We start from the raw sequence: 13301 nt of genomic DNA, 5'->3' as shown, positions 1-13301 counted from the left end.
AATATTTCATAGATAACGCCACAGTGAAGAGCTAAATAAATGAAATGTAACTATAAAACTTTAACAGAGCATCCACATGGATACACAGTTTTATATGTGGTAAATATTAAATAAATATTGGTAGAATGAAGACTTAAAAATATTTCTCAATGTAGAGATTATGATGATAGCATCATACTGAATAAAGTAAATTCTACAGATTTGGTCTTAGGTATTAATGAGCTTAGCTTAATACAGACAATGCAAGTATATAATCAGCAAAATGTTGGTTAAATAAAATGCTTAGAGGAAGTAGCAATCTAAAATCACAGAACTGCCACTCAAAAGGATGACAGAGACTGCTTAGCTCAATCCACTCTTTTTTTTGCAAAGCAGAAAACCTGGATCAGGAGAGACTTTGTTCAAGGCTGCAGGGTTGGGTACTAGCAGAAAGAGCTATGAACACAGGTCTTAAAGCAGAAAGTGCAGTGACTTTTGTTTAATAGGATTTTCTATGTTTACGGAGTTAATCAGAAAAACACGTTAACATTCTTATTTTGCTTTTAGAGAAGAAAGGTTGATCAACTGATTGGTATCTCAATGACTTTATTTTCCTAAACAGCTATAGGAGGGCTCTAAATATAAAGGGATCTCATTCCAATCCTGAGGTTTCCCTTTAGTAGTTTAGAGGGAGCTCTATGTAGGGTGGCCAGATGATTTCTCACCCAACCTGAAACATTTTTGAGAAAGAGGGTTCTCTTAATAATTATGCTGGAGGGGCGCCTGGGTGGCTCAGTCGTTAAGCATCTACCTTCGGCTCAGGTCATGGTCCCAGGGTCCTGGGATCAGGCTCCCTGCTCAGTGGGAAGGCTGCTTCTCCCTCTCCCACTCCCCCTGCTTGTGTTCCCTCTCTCGCTGTGTCTCTCTCTGTCAAGTAAATAAATCAAATCTTAAAAAATAATAATAATAATTATGCTGGAACAATAGGAGGAAACCAGGATTGTTCTGGGCAAACCAGGATTTATTGTCACCCTAGACAACTGTGTACCTGTTTTGTAGTTTAATTGTGTTCTATTAGGAAACTGTGGACAAGCATCCTAATAATGGAAGTTGAGGGCAGGGGCTTTGTTGTATTTGCTGTATTCAGGATGTACCTTAAATAATAAATGAGTTACAGGATTTGGGTTTAGTCCAAACAAACTGCACATCTAGAATTAACACATACAAAAATTATACATAAGCTATATCATTCAGGGGCATCAGGGTTAGTAACTGTAACATGAATCAGGTCTCAAATAGGTTGGGAAAAGTACAAGTTGTTTTGAGACACCTCAAATCCTCCCCAATCCCATTACTAATCATGAAAGCAATGCAAATGTTTTTGTTTTCTTCTTGACTGGGGTCACATTCCATTGTGGGATGATGTAAGAGTTTTAACCAAGCATAGAATAGTAATGAGCAATTTGGGAGATCCAGTTCTAAAACCTTGCCTTTGGTCACACATAACTAGCACTTAGAATCTAAGAACACAGAACCATTTGATTTGCAAAGTTAATTGTACACCTGTTTACTTTTGGCATATTTTCTAAGAGGTTACACTGGAAAAGTAAAGAGTAGGTTATGGCCCACTTGTCCATGAAAAGGTCTACAGGCCAAGAGTCTTCTAGTATTTTTCCTATTACGCTGCAATATGGAAGCTTGGCCACCACAGCTGTCCCCTGCAAACAGCTGATGCCTCTTGACTTTTGCATGTAGCCAGTAGTTTTCAGCTCGGCAACACATTAGAATTACTTGGAAGGTTTTTTAGAAATCCGATGCATAGGCCATACCTCAGATCAATTTAATTATCACTGTCTGGTGGTGGAACCCAGGTGTCAGTATTTTTGACACTACAAAGATAATCCCGATGTGCAGGTAGCATTGAGAACCACTCGTATAGACTCCGCTCCATCCCCAGCTCTGTTATCATCTATGGGCTGACAAGAGGAATACTAGTCCAGTGCTCAGAGGAGTCAAAATCAAGTTACAAAGCTAGAATGACTTACTAGTTCCAGTAACTGACCTTCTAGACTTGTAGACCAAAGTTAAGAAAAAGAATTAGTTTTGGACTTAGGTAGGGTTTGTTTTAAGTAGACTCAATACCCAGTGTGGAGCCCCACACGGGGCTTGAACTCATGACCCCGAGATCAAGATCTGAGCTGAGATCAACAGTCTGCTGCTTAAGTGACTGAGCCACCCAGGCAGCCCAGGTAGGGTTTATTTTTAAACCCGGACTGGGGACTACAGTGGCTCTATGACCTTGGGCATTTTATTCTCACTATGCCTCATCTTGTTCACCGTAAAATGGACCAACAACACGTGTTGCTGAGCTGCTACTATTGCGTGCTTTGTTAATGAAACCGAACCTTCTCTCCCATGTACCCTAGCTTTGGAAGCTTCTATTTTTAGAAATATCTAAAGTCCTATCTTTGATAACCTTATATTCTAGAGCTTGGCCTCTGTGCTATATTCATGTGGATGCCTTCTCAATGACAATAATCTTGCCTCGACACCAGCCCAATGTAGGTGTTCTGCTACCCGCTGATAGACTGCCCCGATCTTATTTTTCTCTGCACATATACTGTGTGCTGCCCCTTGTAGATTTGTTTCTTGGCCTCTGCCACCTGACCGTTGGCACGCTCCAGAACTTCTTCCCGCACATCACTGATAGCTGTCGCCTCTAAGTACACGTATTGGGCACCAAGTTCCATCGACCTAACTTCCTCTTAGTACCTCTAAATGGGCTATCACCCCAAATTCCATCTCAAGCCTAAGGAATGTACTGGGTTTATTCATTAGACCAATATCTGTGAGGCATTTATCAAATCCAAGCACTTTGACTCTGCACCTGCAGGCTTTCTAAAGAATAATGGGGGAAGACTGACAACAAAAGGTCTAAGAAAAGGGACAATTCTAGGCCTTGACCATCCCTATATCCTCTTTTCTCATTAGAGCCAAACACTGTTAAATTTATTTTTGTCATAAAACAGGGTCACTGTTAAAATTTTTTGATTTGGGGGGAGGGGATGGTGAGGAAAATGGTTATTGGCTATATAAGTTATGTTGGACTCTCATGTTTTGCTCTACATATTGGATTTGGATTATTAATTTGTTTTCCTAATTTTTCAAAGTTCATTTCCTATGCCTTGGCATAGTGCAAGCACACACTCAGTTCTAGTTTAGGATCATCTCTGTGAATCTAAAGTGAACTCCACACTTAGAAACAATTAATTTAGTATGTTGTATGGATAAGGTATCCTCTGACTCTCTTAAAAACTAATCTGGCTTCATCTGTCAATTTCTATGAAGACCTTACGCGTATGTGAGCAAACAAGTCTCAAAGAGAGAAGAAATTTGGTGGCCTTTCTAGCAATCTACCTTATGGAGCCATCAGTGAGGATGTTATCTAAAACTGCCCTCATGACTGCTGATCGGTCCTGATTCCCCTCTGTGCCTTTCTAACCATCTTTATGTTTTCTGTGGCTTCCAGCAACTTCCTGTTACCTACAAGAGGAATGAAAGCGACCGATTCTACCAGAGGCAATTGAGAAGTTACATACGGCCCACAGGAGTAGCGATGATGAGGATGATGACTGTTGCTGTTTCAGCACTTTACAGAATCCAGAATTTGCTGCCCCCGACCAGTCTACTTATGACCAGCGAACCTTGAAGTTGTCTGATTTGCTCTGTGGTGATCAGGGCTACCCTAGAAAAATTATGAGAGAGAAAAAGGTTAGTTTTAATAAATCTGTCTCCACTATTACGTATCTAGTCTCCTTGTGCTGGTTTCCTAGGGTGCCCTCTGCTGGGCTCCAACCAGGCCTGCTGATTCTGGGCAAGAGCCCATGAAACCCATGCCTCAACTCTCATTAAAAACGTACCATTTTATGTCATTATGTCAATAGAATCCTAGTACTTGTTTTCCAAGCTGACAATTAATCCAGGTAAATTAACCTACGTCAATGAGTAAATGCATCTTCTTGTATAAATGGGGGGAAAATGCCCCTCCCAGATCACTTAAGTGTACATTTTCACAGTGACTTCACAGAGAGAACTGTTCTATTTAGTGTCTAATTCATGGGTGACAAATGGTGGGAATGGAGGCCGGGCATATGGGGAAGGCTATATTCTGAGAAATCAAAGGGGAAAGTATTTTCCAACAGTCAGAACCTTATGGCCTCCCTCAAATTAAACTGTGTGGGCAGCTGTCTCCTCTACCTATCTGTATGGTCAACCCCACAGAGGTAATTTTCATTCTGCCAGCAGGAAAAGAATGAACATTGTTTACTTTTAAGTTTTTATGAAGAATGCCTTGTGCTCTTTGGAGGGTATTATCTAAATCCTGGTAACAAGTATGTGGCATTGTTTAGTGGATTAGTCTGTTCATAAAGATGTGGACAGGGTATACATTCACTGGCATGACCTCTATTGCCCTATGTACTTTCTTGTCTACTGAAATCAGTTGGGCAATCCCTGTCTGTAAGCAAATTTCCCAAGAACTGGTTACAGCCAGTCTTCATAAGAGGAACCTATTATGAAACCAGCTCCAGAGGATATTTACTTTGTTCAAGTTCTACTGAAAGATACACTTACTTGAAAATGAAAATGCTTTCTTTTGCCTCCCACCTAGCCCCCTTGAAAACCAGAGACCCTTGGGGTTCAGTAAGAATTAGAGAGGGGAGAGATGACAGTTGGGACTGATCTGCATTTTTCTGTAAGCTTTCTCACTGTTTAAGCTGGTATTTTCATAGCTGTTGAATGTATGTGTTTCAAGATCGGCTAAATTAATAAAATACTATCAAGGTAAATATGTGCCCCCAATTTTTTGAAGGCTCACCTTTGTTCTTAAAATTTAACCTGATTTTTTTTTATCTTTCTCTGTAACATACCCATGTTTAAGACAAAAATAATATTTTAGTTTGTTTTCCAGTCAAGTTATTAAATCTTCAGTTAAATAAATGTTTCAGTAAGGAACATTATCTTATGGCTTCTGATCTAAAATGGTGTATCTCCAGGGATAAACATATTCAAATTTGAAAAACACAAGTTCACAGGAACAGGGAGGGAGAGGATCTAGTCTAAGAAGAATGTGTATTAATGATCAGTCAGTTGGTAAGAAGGATTAGCCCAGGTTTTGTCGTGGATGACTTTCACAGGGGAACAGTGGCATTCGATGAACAGATCTACTGCATAGTTGTAATGAGATAGGGATGTTAGGAGTATCTGGATAGCACTGGAGCTGAAGAGAAAATAAGCTCAAAATACAGAGTCATCAAGATGGATGTGGAAGAGGAAGAGATGTGATTGAGCTAATGCAGATTTCCTGGGTTCCTTAAAGACCTACTGTTAGGTGGATGCACTTAGTAAACAGTATGGCAAATAAAGAAGAAAATTCTGCATATTAATTTTCATATGACAGTATCTTCTTCCTTTCTGAAATTTTAAAGTGAATATCCTTTAAATGTTCAAAGTGGTATATATTTTTTATCACTAGTGTTTTACATTTATTATTTGTAGTATACTTATTCCAGAAGTTAATGTGTCTACGTATTATTTGAAATACATAGCATGTTTTACAAGAGAAAGCGTCTTATTAGCAGTGAGTTTTTCCTTCCCACTTCCAAAGTATATTTGACACACAGGTTATCTGGAATGGGAAAGGGATAAGGGGTATGAGCCTGACTATCTGCATTTTTTTTTTTTTTTTTGTTAACACATTTGACGCAAATGATCCAAACAATACTGTGAGAAATTCTATCACAAGAGGTTGAAGACTCTTGTGATTAGGCCAAGAGACTGAGGACACTGGCTGAAAGCTCAGGACCAGGTTGCAAGGGGGTATATACATATATTAAGCTGGCTGTCTAGCCCACAATTCTCCCTCTCTACCCTGGTAGCTCATCACACAGCCAACGAGAGTAGTTACTTCCGCAATTATGCCCAAACTGATGGAACCATGGAAGGACACTTGACCTAAGCTAGGCTAACCAGATATTTAACTTGGGAGTTTGCAACTGGGGACAGAGGGGATTATCTGAAATGAAGAGATTTTCAGGGGCTCCGGAGAACGAGTCATGTCAAGAAAATGTGCAAGCAGAGGGCCCGCATGCACAGAAAAAGAATGAAGAACCCAGAGAGAAGAGATAAGGAACTATGTACTGGGGTTAGGGAGGGAGAGCCAGGAAAAGTAAGAGGGAGAGAGAGGTAGCAAAACAAGACAACCAGGGGATAGAATTGTCCTTGGAGCCTGTCAATTTGCTACTGGAGATGCTGGTCCTTCCTGTGATCTCAAATATTTTTTGTGTTCTTCCAATAAATTCCTGTTTTTCACTGAAGCTAATTTGAATGTGGTTCTAAGTGAGAAGACAACCAAGATTTGGGGGAAAGGAAAGACATGATGAGATGTATCTTATCCTCTCTGCAGCCTCCTGCTTCTCATCTCCATCCATTCTCCCCTTCCTCTTTCTCCAACTCCTTGATCCTTTAGATGCTTTTCTTTTTTTAAATTTTAACATATTTTTGTCTTCCCTTCTAAAGAGGAAAAGGACTCCCCTTCCTTTTCCCACCTCTGTTCCTTTCCAAGTCTTGATGATTTCTGCCCCTAAGTAGAGATGCCCGGCAGCACGCTGAGGCAGAGCAAAGGGCATTCCTTGGGCGCAGACAGGAAAGTAATTACTGATACTAAATACAATACATAGAGTTTATTTATTTAAAGTGGCCCATTTGTTAAACACACTAAATTTTAAGCAGCAGCTTCAAGCTGGCGGGACAGTATTTACATGTAACATAAAAATGCTTATTACGCTCTTTGAAATTTAATCTTATGTAATATTTGACTTGATGAAACACTTCTGTGGTGCGATCAGCTTCAGTTGCACTGTAACTTGGCCTTGAAAAATTAGATGCTATTCACTGAACTGAGAAAGCACTGCAGATGGGGAATAAAGGTCTAGCTTTGTTATGAACTTAAAATAACCGACCATACATAAGAGTTACGACTTTCTATCATCAAAGTCCTCACTACACTATGAGGGCTGAGCGAAAAATGCTCCTACTTAGGTTGGGGTTATTTTTATGAAGCCGTGGGCTGAGTCCTTGTAAGCTCACCTGACCAAGGCAGACGCCGTATTTGCCTTAAAAGGAAGTTGGCAGGTTTCCCCTCCCTGCTACTGTATGAGAACAGGAGAGACGTAGCTTTATATGAACTGACAGAGAAAACAAGCTTTGATTCTACCTCTGCTCTGCTGCTCACTGGCTAGCTAGAGGAATCTGAGTAGTCACCCTTTTCTCACATTTAGAAAATGCGAAAGCCTTTCTTCAAACAAAGCCACAAAAAGGAGAAGACTTTTAAGTACACTTCTGGCCTAAGTGCTCTAAAAACAAAAACAGTAGTGGAGTGTAATAAATATCCTTTAGAATCCATAGCCCATTTCATAGGAAAATAAGAGAAATTTCCAGGATTCAGAAGGAAGCTGTGAGTCCATCACTGTTTTCTATGGCCCCTGCATGCCCCCCATCCACCATCGTTCACTATGGACCAGTGTAAAAGGGCTTGTCTCCCCAGCAACTTGCCCCTCCAAACCATTCTTCCAGATACAAACAGCTTGGGCAAAGATTTTAAAACACAAGCACAATCAATCAACTTCCACACTTAAATCCCTTCTATGATCAGCCATTCCTATTAGGATAAAAGCCCTTAATCTTATCATGGACCCTGCCTACCTCTCATAGCCTGTTTCCAACTTTACCAGTTTTACCTGGGTCTCTGAACAAAGAAATTCCTCTGCTGGACACATACCTCACTTTGCTCCCCACCCCAGACCCAACTTTCTCTTAGCTAATTCCAACTCATCCTTTAGAGCACTGCTCAATGGCACTTCATTGAAAGATGTTCCCTGATGCCCCCAAACCAAGACAGTCTCCCTTGATTGTACTCTTTTATCAGTTTTCTGTACTTCTTCCTAGCATTTGTCACAATTCCAACTACACAAGGACCTAGTTGTTTCATATAGGTCTCTCCTGCTACAATTTAAGCTCCATGAAGGGAGGGACTGTATCTACCTTGTTCTCTCTGATATAAATAACATTCTATAAATATCCTGCATTATAGTCAATATAACATAATATAGTCCCTGTACCAAGTATGCTACCTTCCATAGGTGATTGAAAATATATTGAGTGAATGATCTATGTGTACATGAGGCTAGAATTGATATTAATTTCTCTCCATCTCACCCTTTATATTCTGCCCACTACTTTATTATAAGGTAAGAATTTCTTTAAACATTTTAAGAGTAACACTAGCCTGTTACAAGCTTTTTTTTTTTTTGTCTTTCTTATGATACATATATAAAGAAGTTTTACACCATACTCCCTCACAAACTTTTATCCCTCTTCTGCAATCTGAAGTAAATATCCAGGGCAATATACTTCATATACTTCCAACTGTTGCAAAGGACCTATTATTTTAAACTCTTATTGTAAAATATTATGACTATCAGTTGAAATATATAAGTAAATTTAATTATTTAGGTTTTTCTCTGGCCAGTGGCTGTGGTTGATAAAAGTGACTTTACCTTATACCTGAAGTGTTTGGTTATAATTGAAATATTTAATTTTTGCATTATTAGCAAATCACATGTTTGTGAACGGCTCCCCAATCTAGCACAGCCTGATTTACTAAGGATTTTCCTTGCCTATAATCCTCTTATTTTATCAATTCAGATATAAGATTTGAGATCTTTAACAGAAGAAATTTCTTAATGTGTGTAAAGTTAGCTTAGGACAAAGTAAGTCATTCCCATGTTTAGCAATTCTAATTAATGCAAAATATATTATTCAACATATAAATAACCCATTTTCTCAACATAATAGTTTTATCTTTTCTTTATGAAAGTAGAATCAAGTCATCTGTGTTGTGTAAAGTATGTATGCTACACCATGTTCTTGAGGTTGTTCAAAAGTTTAGTATTCATGGGGATTATTTGTTTCATGATAAACCATTTGCCCACAAAGTAGCATTGGCAACTAGATGAATGCAGAATTTTTTAATGCACAAAAAATAATCTTAGGTGTATAAAACAGTCAACAAGGGCCAGGCCCTGGCTAAAAGCTTTTTTATCAATTATCTCATCTTACTCTCAAACTAACCATTTGCAACCCAATGGGTCATTTCATTTTATTATCCTCATTTCCGAAAGCTTAGAGAGATCAAGTAACTTTCCCGATATCACACATTCAGTATGTCAGGGTCACAAAACAAACTCAAGTTCATCTGATTCCGCAGCCCCACTTTTAACCACTCTGCTCTCCTGCTCAATATAAAATTCCTGCATCGCCTCATCTTCAGGTACACAGGATATATAACCATGATACTTTTAGATTTAGTTTTATGTTTGTTAGGATGACACTGCTTGGGTCAGGACTGGGAGGACCCAGGTGTCCTGATTCGCATCCCAATGTTGTTCCCAGTACCCTCCATACTATGTTACTTCCAATTACACAGCTTATTCACATACATTTTACTTGTAACATAAACTAAAGCGGGATTACTGGGCTCTACGTTTAAAGAAGGAAATACATACCAGAAATTTCAAAAAATAATTTCTGAGTTAAAGCTCAAGATCTTTCTCTTATATATTTAATTGTCGTTAACATGGGGCTGATTTTTTAAAGTGCTTCTTTCTAAAACCCTGACCATCACCTTAAAAAAAGACATTTTCTGGGACTAAAACTTCTCAGACTCTCAGACCAACCAAGATATCAAGCATTCTTTTCATTTTTTTTTTCTCTAACTCTAGCCTGAGAGAGAACTGCTAGCAAGAATCACATGGAAAGTCCACCCTAGTTCATTATGCCAAACTTCTCATCTTTTATTGCACACCGTAAAAGTAATCATTATATAGCATCATGAGGGTAAGTTCCTATTTCAGATTTTATTTTTCAACCTGAAAAGTTAACTTTTTTCTACAATTAAAACAAAATAAAGATAAATATCTCCCCACCTGGCATTTCCAAAGATCCAAAAACAAGGTGCTTCTTAAGATTTCCATATCATGGGGCACCTGGGTGGAACAGTCCGGTAAACATCCGACTCTTGGTTTTGCCTCAGGTCACGATTTCAGGGTTTGTGAAATTGAGCCCCACATTGGGCTCCAAGCCCTGCACTCAGCGCAGTCTCCTTAGGACCCTCTCTCCCTCTCCCTCTGGCCCCCCCAAATAAATATATAAATCTTTTTAAAAAATAGATTTACAGGGGCACCTGGGTGGCTCAGTCATTAAGCGTCTGCCTTCGGCTCAGGTCATGATCCCAGGGTCCTGGGATAGAGCCCCACATCGGGCTCCCTGCTCCGCGGGGAGCCTGCTTCTCCCTCTGCCACTCACCGCCCCCCCCACCCCGCCTGTGTTCCCTCTCTCGCTGTGTCTCTCGCTGTCAAATAAATAAATATTCTTTTAAAAAAAACAGATTTACATATCACAAGTAAGTGATGTTACTTTAGCAATATCATTTAGCAAATTTCATACAACCTACAAATTTTTAAAAAAATCACTATAGGCACGGTTTCTCGTTAGGAACCCTAGTTATACATACCCCCCCAAACCCTTTAGTAACCAACCAACAAAGCTTGGTGGTAGAATAAGCATAATATCTGAAGTACTTTTATTAGACTTTGGTAACTTATAAAAGTATTATGAATTTTTTTCTTAGGCTCTTTTATTTCATTAAGAACAATCCAGCACTTTTCCATTGTTCCACAGAGACCTCATTTCCAATTCCTTAAGAATCTCTTGTGGTCTTGTGAATCTCTCTAGATTCCCTAGGGGCTATTTTATGGATTATTGGAATAGTCTGCTCAAATGCTGAGAATTTTAAGATCTATTATCTTTCATTTACACATTCATTCAACAATGACGGGTCAGGACTATGATCAGCACTGGGGATAGATCAAAAGCAGTGTCCAGCTCTAGCAGAGACTAGATGATGGCTCACCAAGTCATTTGTTCTTCTTCCTAGGCACACAGCTTGAATACTTTTCCCAGCCTCTGTTTAGGAGTGGCCATGTGTCTGAACCCAATGGCTTATGGGCGTTAGTCTGGTGTGACAGTAGCAGGCCCGGCCCACAATACTTCCTTCCCCTTTTTCAAAGTAAATTATGTATTGAAACTGGCTGAGCCACCAGACAGAACTTGAGACCCCAACACATACTCAGGGCGGAGTCACCTGACAATTAGAAAGTCTCTTCTGGACTTCTGTGGGGCAAAAAATAAATCTCTACTGCATTTAGCTACTTAGATGTAGGAGTTTATCAACTACAATAGCTAGTAGTGCCCTAATTAATACACTGCCGTAAAAATCAAACAGAAACTATATTTACTATTTTTTTGTGGGGGTGGGTGGTGTGAGTGGAAGCAGACCCAGACAAGGAGTTCAGGGGAGGGGGAGGTGGGGGCTGGACGGCCTCAGAGTTCCTAGGCGTTCCCAGAGGTCTCGGAGAAACTTCAATGTCCCCCTGGAACAGCATGGCCCTGGCCTCCACCCAGCTGCCACCCAGTCTGTTCTCATCCCTTCCGGCTGCCCTGGCTCCCCCTGTCCCCCCAGACTGCTCTCTGCAACTACTCCTCTTCCAAAATGCCCACCTCTTCCGCAGCCACGACAGCACCTCCCGCCCTGGAGCTGCTGGGCCTGGCAAGAGGCATGGTGTGCCCCCCTCCCCACACCATCTTGGCAGGAACCAGTAAGGGACTGAGCTCCCCGTGCTGCCCAGAGCCTCCCAAGCGTGCCCCTTCCACCTGCCCTTCCCTCACCCACAGCGCCCCCTAACGCCCTGGGGGAGGTGACCAAGGAGAGTGGCCCCTCACCATTTCCCAGGAAGATAAGGGACAGAGGCGTCCTGTCAAGGAAGGGATTGCTAGAAAAAAGGCTCTGGAAGACACTGGAATTTATATCCCAGATCTGTCAAATCTCGAAAGGGTTACAAAACACACACCCCCAGTCCTCTCTTCATATTCCTGTCCCTCAGTATTACCCCTTCCTTTCCCCAACCCCAGTCCCAGAGTCCTCTCCTTTTGGGTACATTGTTGCCACCACTCATTTGGAATTTAGATTGGACCACCTCCCAGTGCTCTGATAGTGGTAAAATATGCTATCATCCAAACTCAGAGGATGGCTTGGCAGCCAGGCATAGAGGAGGTGACACATGAACTGAATTCTGAAGACTAAGTGTCAGGCAAACTAAGCAGGGAAAGAGTATTCAAGGCACAATTGCATGTACAGGGATGCCTGGGTGGCTCAGTCAAGTGTCTGCCTGCAGCTCAGGTCAGGATCCCTGGGATCGAGTCCTGCATCGGGCTTCTTGCTCAGCAGGGAGCCTGCTTCTCCCTCTGCCTGCCGCTCCCCCTGCTTGTGCTCTCTCTTTCGGTCTCTGACAAATAAATAAAATCTTAAAAAAAAAAAAAAAGAAAGAAGAAAGAATTGCATGTACAAAAGCCAACAAGCAGGAAAGAGTAACCTCAAAGGATTAGAAGAAGTTTGGGAAGGGCTCACTTTAAAGAGAATGTTGGAGACACGAGCCTACAGAGACAGAGCGGAGCGAATTAATGAGGAATAGACATCTGACAGGCAAAGAACAGGTGGGCAGAACGCATTCTGGGCAGGAAAATAGAATGTGCAAAGCACAGAGTTATTAAAGAGCATAGTGATCTCTGGAAGTTAAAACCAAATCAGCAGAAAAATAAGATAAGTGGGAAGATGAGAAAGGAGTAGAAGGTAAGATCCTTGTTTTCCTTAACCTTGGGTCTGAAGACAATATAGCACTAAGGAGTCTTAAGCAGGGAAGTAATGGAACATATTTTCACTTTACAAATATTCCTCTGGCCAGAAGACATGTGGGAAACAGATTAGGTTTTATGTAGTCTTTTTTATTTAATTTTTATTTTTAAATTTAAATTCAACTAATTAACATATAATGTATTATTGGGTTCAGAGGTAGAGGTCAGTGATTCATCAGTCTTATAGAATACCCAATGCTCAGGCGCCTGGGTGGCTCAGTTGGTTGGGCGACTGCCTTCGGCTCGGGTCATGATCCTGGAGTCTGGGGATCGAGTCCCACATTGGGCTCCCTGCTCAGCGGAGAGTCTGCTTCTCCCTCTGACCCTCTTCCCTCTCGTGCTCTCTATCTCTCATTCTCTCTCTCTCTCAAATAAATAAATAAAATCTTTAAAAAAAAGAATTAAGAAAAAAAGAATACCCAATGCTCATTACATCATGTGCCTTTCTTAATGTC

General features: G+C 40.7%; 1 protein-coding gene across 1 annotated transcript in view; it reads left to right on the top strand.

The window, feature by feature from the left end:
- Positions 1 to 13301, top strand: part of LOC148164369 (uncharacterized) — a 106232-nt gene that overhangs the window by 70247 nt on the left and 22684 nt on the right. The window contains exons 3-4 of the transcript XR_015768188.1: positions 3509 to 3750; positions 9819 to 9933. The gene's annotated coding sequence lies outside the window, so the exon portion shown is untranslated. The remainder of the gene's footprint in view (positions 1 to 3508; positions 3751 to 9818; positions 9934 to 13301) is intronic.

Source organism: Eumetopias jubatus, unplaced genomic scaffold, assembly GCF_037043125.1.
Source record: "Eumetopias jubatus isolate StellerSeaLion01/CBP00866 unplaced genomic scaffold, mEumJub1_p1.0 scaffold_5, whole genome shotgun sequence".
NCBI classification, from domain to species: Eukaryota; Metazoa; Chordata; class Mammalia; order Carnivora; family Otariidae; genus Eumetopias; species Eumetopias jubatus.
This window is presented reverse-complemented; position numbering and strand designations above follow the sequence as displayed.